Source organism: Pristiophorus japonicus, chromosome 15 (genome assembly GCF_044704955.1).
Source record: "Pristiophorus japonicus isolate sPriJap1 chromosome 15, sPriJap1.hap1, whole genome shotgun sequence".
NCBI classification, from domain to species: Eukaryota; Metazoa; Chordata; class Chondrichthyes; family Pristiophoridae; genus Pristiophorus; species Pristiophorus japonicus.
In genome coordinates this window covers 47,519,741-47,531,763 of record NC_091991.1, presented here as the reverse complement: position 1 = coordinate 47,531,763, position 12,023 = coordinate 47,519,741, and the positions used below count along the sequence as shown (strand labels likewise).

General features: G+C 45.8%; 1 protein-coding gene across 7 annotated transcripts in view; it reads left to right on the top strand.

The window, feature by feature from the left end:
* Positions 1 to 12,023, top strand: part of LOC139281467 (fatty acyl-CoA reductase 1) — a 271,288-nt gene that overhangs the window by 204,051 nt on the left and 55,214 nt on the right. The window lies entirely within an intron of this gene.

Genomic DNA, 12,023 nt, shown 5'->3' with positions numbered 1-12,023 from the left:
TGAAGCCCCTGAGGCAGCAGGTAGGTGCGAAGTTAACATGCGGTTGAGAGACATTTGCCCGTGGGAAGCCTCCAGCCCAATGTCTAACAGTAATCACAGAATCAGAGATGTTTACGACACAGAAGGAGGCCATTCGGCCCATTGTGTCTGTGCCGGCTGAAGAAGAGCTATGCAGCTTACTCCCACTTGCCAGCTCTTGGTAGGTCACGACACTTCAAGTGCTTTTTAAACGCAATGAGGGTTTTTGCCGCTACCACCCTTTCAGGTAGTGGATTCTAGACCCCCACCACCCTCTGGATGAAAAATGTCTTCTCAACTCCCCTCTAATCCTTATAACAATTACTTTAAATCGCCATCAGCCTCCTCTGATTCAAAGAAAACAATTCCATCCTATCCAATCTTCCCTCATAGCTAAAATTGTCCAGCCCTCGCAACATCCTTGTAAATCTTCTCTGTACCCTCTCTGGTGCAATCACGTCTTTCCATAATGTGGTGACCAGAGCTGTACACAGTAGTCTAGCTGTGGCCTAACTAGTGTTTTATACAGTTCTAAAATAACCTACCTCGCTTATATGCTATGCCTCAGCTAATACAGGTGTAGCGTCGAGAATCCGGACTCTGGGACGATCGATGGCAGGGTCGTCCGGAATCCGTAAAATGTTCCGGAATCCAGACCCGACGACCCTGCCGACCTCAGGGCCCCGCCGCTGCTACTCGCCTTGCCTCCGCTGCCTTTCCCTCGGGGATTCCTCGCCGGCCGGCCCGAACACCTCCTCGGCAGGGCCCTGCCTGACGACATCCTCCTTGGCGGGGCCGGATGGCTGAAAAGCTCCCCCTTTCTGACGTTCCAAAATCCGAAACTACCTGAACCTGGGCTCGGGTGTTTCCGGATTCGTGACATCAGAAAGCAAATTGAAAGTCCGAAATAGCCTGGAATCCAGAATGGCCTCAGTCCCAAGGGTTCAGGATTTTAGGCGCTGCACCTGTAAAGAAAAGCAGACCGTATGCCTTCTTAACTAGCTTATCTACCTGTCCTGCTATCTTCAGGGATCTGTGAACATTCACTCCCAGGTCCCTCTGTTCCTCTACGTCTCTCAGTATCCTACCGTTTATTGTGTATTCCCTCACCTTGTTAGTCCTCCCCAAATGCATTACCTCACACTACTCCATATTGAATTCCATTTGCCACTTTTTTGCCCACCTGACCAGTCCATTGATATCTTCCTGCAATCAACAGCTTTCTTCCTCATTATCAACCACTCAGCCAATTTTTGTATCATCTGCAATCTTCTTAACATTGCCCCCTACATTGAAGTCTGAATCTTTGCTTCAGACACAAAAAGCAAGGAACCTAGCACTACGCCCTGCAGAACCCCACTGGAAACAGCAGTTCCAGTCACAAAAACACCCATCGACCATTACCCTTTGCCTTCTGCCACTGAGCCAATTTTGGATCTAACTTGCCACTTTCCCATGGCTTTTACTTTTCTGACCAGTCTGCCATGTGGGACCTTGTCAAAAGCCTTGTTAAAATCCATATAGACTATATCAAACGCACTACCCTCATCAACCCTCCTTGTTACCGCCTCAAAAAATTAAATCAAGTTAGTCAGACACGACTTTCCCTGAACAAATCCATGTTGACTTTCCTTGATTAATCCGTGTCATTCTAAATGGCGATTAATACGGTCGCTCAGAATTGTTTTCAATAATTTGCCGACCCCTGAGGTTAGGCTGACTGGCCTGTAATTACTTGGTCTATCCCTTTCTCTTTTCTTAATCAACAGTACAATGTTAGCAGTCCTCTAGTCTTCTAGCACCACTCCTGTAGCCAGAGAGGATTGGAAAATGATGGTCAGTAGTAAATAAATATGTGTTCCAACTGCCCTGACAGGAACAAATTTATTAACTGAAACAGCATTTTCTTCCGTGAAACTATACCTTGGCAACACTTTGAATGGTGTCCCAGCTCAGCTTAGCCAGTAACACGGTCACCCTTCTGGCTAGAGAATCACATTTCTGGAGTAAATCACATAATATTCCAGCGGCCTCCTACCACCTCTGAATCTATTTTAGCACACCTTCCCTTGACTGATCAGGAAAACGGCAGTCATTTGAACTCCCCCTCCCACCAGGCGCCCCTAATTCCCTCACCTCATGAGCAGAAAGTCAGATCTGGGGAAAGCAGCAAGCTTGCTTCTCATCATCCCCGCTCCTGGAGCAGAGATTTTGGGCTGAGCAGTATGGCATAGAACCTTCACACCAGCTAACCAGAAGGTTGAGGCCTGGGAGCTACCAAAACCTGAGCTCCCCCACCCCCACACCCTCCTCTCCTCTCTCCACTGAGGAAGTTAGACTGGCTTTTCCACTCTCTACCCCACTAAGCAGATAATCTGACCTCAGGTAAATGGAGATTGCCCCCCTCCTGCCTTTTCTCTGCCTATCCCATCCCATCCCCTCTCCTGCTCCACCCCCTCTTGTTGCCCCTGTCCTGCTGCTACTTCCCCTTTCCGTTCCTCACCCATCATTTCTCCATTACCATCCACCATCCTCCCCATCCCCTTCCCTCTCCCATTTCTGCCTTTCCCTCTTCCACCCATATATTGGTCCAATTACCCTTCGCCCTCTAATCCTGCTTGACCCGAATACTGCACCAGCTCTTGATATCCTGTGTGCAATGCCACAGGAGAAACTGGTGTTGTAGAATCTCTGCTGTGATTGTCTGAGATGGGTTAAAAACGCAGTTTTATTTAAGTGCATGTGGTCATCGTAACCTTTCATGAACTATTGGTGTCTGGTCCCATAGTCCATAATTTGTTTAATGCTACGTGAATTATATGCTCCTAAATACACCTTAACGTAAACCTTAATATACTAATAAAACTCTTTGAATGTGTGATTTTAAGCTTCTTACCTGCAAGAAAGTATTAGTAATGTCAGCTTCAGCCATAGAGTTTGTTAGCTGCAGTTTTTAGATGTAGATCAGTCCTATTTGATATAGCTTAAGGATAGAATTCTTGGAGTCACCCAGAGTTTTTCTCCAAGGTAGTCCCGCTGTTTGATTTGGGTCAGGAGATTGTGATAATGTCTTTCTACCTGCTTCCTCATCAATTGAATGAGGACCATAGATTTCATGTAGATGTGAACAACCTTTAACAGATATTACTTTTTAAATGTGGCCCACACCCTGTTTTCAGTAGATATGTTTTGAAAGCAGGGCTTGGGACGTTTCAGTTAGAACACCCCAACTCCTGAATTGGTACTACAGATGCAGCGTCGAGAATCCGGAATCTGGACTCCGAGACGATCGGTGGCAGGGTCGTCCGAAATCCGTAAAATGTTCCAGAATCTGGACCCGACGACCCTACCAACCTCAGGGGTCCCGCCGCTACCCGACCTTGGGCCTCGCCTTGTCGTCGCTCATCTCACTGCCACTGTCCTTAGCTTGGGGCCTCCTTGCCAGCCCGCCCGACGACTTCCTTGACGGGGCCCACCCGATGACCTCCTCAGCGGGGCCCACCCGATGACCTCCTCAGCGGGGCCCCACCCGATGACCTCCTCAGCGGGGCCCACCCGATGACCTCCTCGGCGGGGCCCCACCCGATGACCTCCTCAGCGGGGCCCCACCCGACGACCTCCTCGGTGGGGCCCCACCCGACGACCTCCTCGGCGGGGCCCCGCCCGATGACCTCCTCAGCGGGGCCCACCCGACGACCTCCTCGGTGGGGCCCCACCCGATGACCTCCTCAGCGGGGCCCACCCGATGACCTCCTCGGCGGGGCCCCACCCGACGACCTCCTCAGCGGGGCCCACCCGACGACCTCCTCAGCGGGGCCCACCCGACGACCTCCTCGGTGGGGCCCCACCCGACGACCTCCTCGGCGGGGCTCCGCCCGACAACTTCCTTGGTGGGGTCCCGCCCGACGACAGCATCCTCGGCAGGGCCCTGCCCGACAACATCCTCAGCGGGACCCGGATGGCCCGAACAGCTCCTTGGCAGGTAGCACCCCCACCCACCCCTTTCTGACATTTCGAAATCCGGAAATACCCGAACCTGGGCTCGGGTGTTTACGGATTCATGACATCAGAAAGAAAAACGCAAGCCTGGAAAAGCCTGGAATCCGGAACGGCTCAGTTTTGAGGGTTCCGGATTTTAGGCGCTGCACCTGTACTTTGTTATTATGCCCATGGTGCATGAGGGAAGCATAAATGATGAAGAATCTATCTTGTAGGTTCTTTCTATGTCTTAACTTTCCTCAAATACCATGATTCATCCTGAACATCCCCTCAAGCCACCTTAGGTCAGCGGGTTTTTTTCATTCATGGGATGTGAGGGCAGCATTTATTGCCCATCCTTAATTGCCCTTGAGAAGGTGGTGGTGAGCTGCCTTCTTGAACTGCTGCAGCCCTTGTGGTGAAGGAACTTGCACGGTGCTGTTCGGGAGGGAGTTCTAGGATTTTGACCCAGCAACGATGAAGAAACAGTGATATATTTCCAAGTCAGGATGGTGTGTAACTTGGGGGGAACTTGCAGATGATGGTGCTCCCATGCGCTTGCTGCCCTTGTCCTTCTAGGTGGTAGAGATCGCGGGTTTGGGAGATGCTGCTGAAGAAGCCTTGCCGTTTTGCTGCAGCGCATCTTGCAGATGGTACACACTGCAGCCACAGTGCGTCAGTGGTGGAGGAAGTGAATGTTGAAGGAGGTGGATAGGGTGCCAATCAAGTGGGCTGCTTTGTCCTGGATGGTGGTGAGCTTCTTGAGTGTTGTTCGAGCTGCAGTCATCCAGGCAAGTGGAGAGTATTCCATCACACTCCTGACTTGTGCCTTGTAGATGGTGGTAAGGCTTTGGGGAGTCAGGAGGTGAGACACTCACCTCTGACCTGCTCTTGTTGCCATGGTTTTTATGTGGCTGGTCCATTTAAGTTTCAGGTCAATGGCGATCCCCAGAATGTTGATGGTGGGGGATTCGGCGATGTTAATGTCATTAAGGGGAGGTGGTTAGATTCTCACTTGTTGGGGATGGTCACTGCCTGACGCTTGTGTGGCATGAATGTTGTTTTCTGTAGCAGATTGTTACAACTGAGTGGCTTGCTAGGCCATTTCTGAGGGCAGTTAAGAGTCAACCACTTTGTTATGGGTCTGGAGTCAAATATAGACCCGATCAGGTAAGGACGGCAGAATTCCTTCCCTAAAGGACATTAGTAAACCAGATGGGTTTTTACACCATTACTGACATTAGCTTTTTATTCCAGATGTTTTTTTTAACTTATTTGATTGAATTTAAATTCCACAGCTGCCTAGTAGAGGTCTCCTATCAATTTGGCCCCAAGCACCTACCTTTGTAAGCCGTGGTATCACTTTAGCTAAATTTTTCTTCGGGGCTCCATTGTCCCTTTAAGTGGCCTGCTGCCTCTTCAACTGTTGCAGGAGCAGTCCTTACAGAAGCAAAGGAGTTGGGGCAGCACATTGGCTGTATTTTTCATAGAAGATTCAGGGATTGCTGTTGTGGGAAATGAAAATGTCTCACTGGTACAGTAAGGATGTTCTTCTGAGGTTAGAGTTAATGGTGTTGTTGAGGCACAGTAGAGGAATCTTGCCCACACTATGTTTGATATTGCTAGATGCAATAAATTGAAAAATTATCCATTGAAATCTCTATATATATTAAACACAAGCAAATCAGAGATTAATTTTCAAGTTTGACTGACCACATTACTAGAGTGTGTTTCTGTCAGCTAAAACCTGCAATTGAATTCCAGTCCAAATAAATGTTTGTGATGTCACTTCCCCAGGACAGGAAATGTTTGGATTTTTAAAATCTGGTTCTTTTAAGTACTGGAGAGAGAACCAAGCAGGGAGTGGCCTGCTCTTTCACTGCTCATGTTTGAGTTACTCAGTGTGCTGCATTTCCATTGTCAGTGGGGATGACTGTTCCATTAAACATCTTCTGATTTGTGATTTTGTGTTCTGTTGATAATACTGAATTTTTATAAAGTAACAACGGACAATTGGAAAGGAAAGAAGCATTGGACTGTAGGGCAAGTTTTTAATTATTTGGTTACCATTTTGGTTCCCTGTTACAGTACAAGCACAGAACATTATATCATTGTTCCTGCTACCATTTGTCTCCACCATATATTTTTTTAACTATCCTGGGCTTAAACATTAGCAAATAATGTTCCATTTTCACTGAGAGGTGACTATGGTATTTCATCTCATGCCCATTTCTCATGAGAGACTCCTGCCTAATTATCCTCAACCAGCAATATCTTAAATTTATGGCATTCATCTCAAAGAACCTCAAAGTGCTTTACAAGGGGAAAATACATGTCAAAGCTGTGGGGATTTGAAGAGGAGGATGAGGACCCTGAAATCTATTTAATATGACATAAGCTGCCAGTGGAGCATGGAAACATTGTGGATTAAATGGATGAACTGAAGTTTGTGGGGAGGTCAGTGAGGAAGATATTTGAGAAATCAATCTTTGAGATGAAGACATAGTTAAAGCTTTCAGAACTGACTGAAGTAACTTGTAACTTTGGTGAGGTTCCTACAATACAAAAGTAAACAGTTCTGCAGGGCACAGAGTAGTCTGCACAGAGCGGCATTAAATGGAGTGCACTTAAACAGAGTGTTTTATTTGGGAATTTGGAAAGAGTTGGAATTTGCAGAAGAGGGGGAAAGAGTTGTTACTTTTTGCCTACACTACTTGTAGTGCTTGTGTTACAGGTAGATATTTAATTTCATTACCCATAACTTAATCTAGTTCCATTGAGTAGTCAAGAAACTAAACTGTAAACAAAGTTACTTAATTACAAATTTAATTAAATAGAACAAGGTCATATAGGGATGGCAGTGCAGGTGGTGTGCAACAATTGCAACATGTGGGAGTTTGTGGAGAGCATTTTGAGCCCAGATAACCAGGTTTACAGTAAGTGCTGGCATCTTGAGGAACTTCAGCTCAGAGTTGTTGAGCTGGAGTCTGAGGTACAGGCATTGCGGCGCATCAGGAAGTGGGAGAGTTACCTGGACACTTTGATCCAGGAGGCAGTCACTCCTTTTCGGTTAGGTAGTGGTACAGGTCTGGTTAGTGGTCAGGGACAGGAGGGTGTGACTGCAACTCAGGCAGGTAAGGGGACCCCAAGTGCTGGAGGAGCCTCGGCATTTGTCCTTATCCAACAGGTATGAGGTTCTTGCTGCCTGTTTGGATGAGGGAAAAGCCTGCAGGATGGATGAGCAGGCTGACACCATGGTGCAGGAGGCCATTCAAATGGGGGAGAGTGAAAGGGAATGTAGTTGTAGGGGACAGTATAGCCAGAGAGATAGATAATGTTCTCTGTAGCCACGACCGGGAGGTCCGAAGGTTGTGTTGCCTGCCCCGGTGCTAGGGTTAAAGACAAGTCCTCGTGGCTGGAGAAGAACTTGGAGTGGGAAGGGGAGGATCCAGTTGTTGTGGTCCACGGAGGAACCAATATCAGGGAAAAATAGAAAATGTCAAAGCTAAAGGCACTATATCTGAATTGCGAGAAGCATTCACAACAAAATAGATGAATTAATAGCGCAGATAGAAATGAACTGGTTTGATCTAATAGCCATGACAGAGATGTGGTTGCAAAGTGACCAAGGATACTTAACTTTTAGAAGAGATAAGCAAAATGGAAAAGGAGTAGAGGTAGCCCTGATAATAAAGGATGGGATAAAGACAGTAGGGAGAAAGGATCTTCGCTCCGAAAATCAAGAGTTAGAATCAGTTTGGGTGAAGCTAAGAAACAGCAAGGGACAGAAAACTTTGGGAGGAGTTGTTTAGAGGCCCCACAAACAGTAGTTTTAACGTAGAACAGAGTATACATCATGAAATTAGAGGTGTATGTAACAAGGGCAATACAGTAATCATGGGGGACTTTAATCTACATACAGACTGGGCAAATCAACTTTGCAGTAATAGTGTGGAGGACGAATTCATGGAATGTATACAAGATAGTTTTCTAGATCAGTGTGCTGAGGAACCAACTAGGGAACTAGGGACCGGGCTGTTTTAGATCTCGTATTGTGCAATGAGAAAGGGTTAATGAATAACCTGTAGTAAAGGGGCACTTGCGGAAGACTGACCATAATATGATAGAATTTTATATTAAGTTTGAAAGTGATTAAGTTCAATCCAAAACTAGGGTCTTAAATCTAAACAAAGCAAACTATGTAGTTATGAGGGGCGAGTTGGCTAAGGTAGATTGGGAAACTACATTAAAAGCAATGTCATTTAAAGAATTAATACATAATTTACAACAAATATACATTCCTTTAAGGCACAAAAACCTCACATGAAAAGTGGCTAAGAAGAGAAGTTAAAAATAGCATTAGATCAAAGGAAGAGGCTTAATGTTGCCAAAAGGAGCAATAAGCCTGAAGATTGGGAGGAATTTAGAATTCAGCAAAGGAAGAGCAAGAAATTTGATAAAGGGAAAATAGAATATGACAGTGAACTAGCAAAAGACATAAAACAGACTGCAAAAGCTTCTATAGGTATGGAAAAAGGAAAAGATTAGCAAAGGTAAATGTGGGTCCCTGACAGGCTGAGACAGGAGAAATTATAATAGAGAATAAGGAAATGGCAGAGAAATTAAACAAATACTTATGTCTGTCTTCACGAAAGAAGACGCAAAAACCCTCCCCGGAAATAGTGGAGAACCAAAAGAATGAGGAATTGAAAGAAATTAGTATTAGTAAAAAAAATAGTACTATGACTGAAACCCATTAAATCCCCTGGACCGGATGTTCTACATCCTAGGATTTTGAAAGGGCTGACTATAGAGATAGTGGATGCATTGGTTGTCATCTTCCAAAATTCCATAGATTCTAGAATGGTTCCCACAGATTGGAAGGTAGCAAGTCTAACCCCGCTGTTTAAGAAAGGAGGGAAAATGCTAGAATCTATTATTAAGGACGTGGTAACAAGGCACTTAGAAAATAATAATAAGATTGGGAAGAGGGCCAACATGGATATATGAAAGGGAATCATGTTTGACGAATCCTTTAGAGCTTTTTGAGGTTGCAACTAGCAGAATGGATATGGGGGAACCAGTGGATGTGGTGTATTTGGATCTCCAGAAGGCATTCGATAAGGTGCCACAAAAGAGATTATTAAACAAAATTAGAGCTCATGGGATTGGGGTAATATACTAGCATGGATTGAGGATTGGTTAACAGGGATTGAGGATTGTTTAACGGACAGAAAACAGAGAGTAGGAATAAATTGGTCATTTTCGGGTTGGAAGTCTGTAACTAGTCGGGTACCGCAAGGAACAATGCATGGGCCTCAGCTATTCACAATTTATATCAATGATTTGGATGAGGGGACCAAATGTAATATATCCAAGTTTGCTGATGATACAAAGCTAAGTGGGAATGTAAGTTGTAAGGAGAATGCAAAGAAGCTTCAAGGGGATATATAGTCAGGCTAAGTGAATGGGCAAGAACATGGCAAATGGAATATAATGTGGAGAAATGTGAAGTTATCCATTTTGGTAGGACAAATAGAAAAGCAGAGTATTTTTAAATGGTGAGAGATTGTGAAATGTTGGTGTTCAGAGGGACCTAGGTGTCCTTGTACACAAATCACTGAAAGTTAATATGTGGGTACAGCAAGCAATTAAGAAAACAAATGGTATGTTGGCCTTTATTACAAAAGGATTTGAGTATAAGAGTGAAGATGTCTTACTGCAATTATATAGGGCCTTGGTGAGATCACACCTGGAGTATTGTGTACAGTTTTGGTCTCCTTACCTAAGGAAGGATATACTTGCCATAGAGGGAGTGCAATGAAGGTTCACCAGACTGATTCCTGGGATAGGGGGATTGTCCTATGAGGAGAGATTGAGTAGACTTAGGCTATAATCTTTAGAGTTTAGAAGAATGAGAGATGATCTCATTAAAACATACAAAATTCTCACAGGACTTAACAGGGTAGATGCAGGAAGGATGTTTCCCCTGGCTAGGGAGTCTAGAACCAAAGGTCACAGTCTCAGAATAAGAGGTCGGCCAATTAGGACTGAACTGACGAGACACTTCTTCACTCAGAGGGTGGTGAATCTTTGGAATTCTCTACCCCAGAGGGCCAAGGAGGCTCAGTTGTTGAGTATATTCAAGACAGAGATCGATTGATTTTTGTATATTAAGGTAATCAAGGGATATGGGGATAGTGCAGGAAAGTGGAGTTGAGGTAGAAAATCAGTCATGATCTCATTGAATGGCGGAGCAGGCTTAAGAGTCCGAATGGCTTACATTTGCTCCTATTTCTTATGTTCTTATGTTCACTGGTGGAGGTGTAGTAGGCGATTAGGCAGGAAATGTTCCAGAGGTGGGAAAAGGTAGTCTTAGTGATGCACCAGTGTGAGGTTCAGCTTACTGCAGAATGAAACATAGAAGTTTGCATCACTGGATTCAGTTTGAGTGGACAGCTACAATGGCTGTTGGAGTTGAAGCCAGAGGTTCATAGTTACTGGCAAGAACCTGCAGGCTAGTCTGTTTTGTCAGAGTCTAGCTATAGACTGTGAACTGGTGCTGATTTAGAAATGCATATCAGACAGTCAGTCTGATGGCAGAGAGATCGAGTTGGATGTCTCTGACATACAGGCAGAAGCTGATCCTGTGCTTGTGGATGATGCTGGCAAGAGATAGCATGTAGATGATGAATTGAAGTGGACTAAGAATGGAGCCCTGGGAGGTGACTGTGTGGTGTTTGGAGGAGAAACAATTAAATGTAGTGACTCCATTGGGACAGGTAGGCGTGGAACAATGTTGTGAAAGTGGACTATGGAAATAGGCAGCGGATGAAAATGAAGTGGTCAACAATGTCGAAGAAGGCAGAGGCAAGAATGAGGAGGGACAGTGAGCTGAGATCACAGCCACACAGGATGGCACTGATGAACAAATCAGAAACCAAATTGGAGGAATTCAGAAAGGGATTGTTGAAAGATGAGTGCTAACAACACATTGAAAAGTCCTGGAGAGAAAAGACTGGTGATAGATGATGAGAAAGTACTGAGGTTACAGGTAGCTTTTTTAAGAAGGTGAAAGAGGTTGGGACAATACTTTAACCTAGAGGTTCACAATGTCTGCAAGAACACAGACAAGAAAAGAAAGCTAAATAGTTAGGTACTAAGTCAGAAAAGGGTTGAGGGATCGGGATAAGCTTCATGAAGGAAAACGGGCTTACAAATTTAGCCACACAGCTCCCATTTTTAAGACGCTAGCCAGCTTACTAAGCCCTGAATGTAGCTTTCTGGCTGGACGTGCGCCACCCGCTATATTGGGAAAGGAAAACAAATCGTTAGGTAGTGTGCATGCCTGAAACAGCTGTTGTTCCCTTTGCATATGCAAATAAGGGGCCTACTGCCTGTTTGAGGCCCCCATTGGTTTGCCCAGAGGCAGCTCGCGTCAGTGGTGGCTGCACTCAGGACAACCTGACCCTGGGACCGCGCGTCACCTACTGGGTAACTTTTTGAAATTTGCTTATGTGGAGCCAGGAAGAGCAGAATGTGGAGCCAGGAAGAGCAGAATGGTCCTCCCAACCCCACATTAAATGAATTTTCTCCGACACCACCCGCTCACCACCATCCCACCCCACCACCTCCCGGCCTCTGACGCCTCCGGTCCTCCCGACCCGGTTTCCGATCTCTCCCCAGGCTCCATATCCACCCCTACCCCCACTTACATGAAGGCAGCTTGTGACGCTCCCAATGGCACGGTCTTGGTTTGTTCTGGCTGTTTGCGCCACACTGGCTCCATTGAAATAAGGCCCAAAGACTTCATTCAGACACAGGGATTGAACCCTGTGTTTCCCATCCTCCATCTACCCCCTCACCAAGAATGGGCACACCCAAATTTCAATCCGTAGTCTTTGTGGGATGGAGAGAGGATTGAGGAAGAGCGAGGGACAAGGGGGTAGAGGAAACAAGTATGACCATCCAGTGATCAGCCAGTGATGCAATTTGTAGTGCTACTGAATTGGGCTGAAACGGAAAGG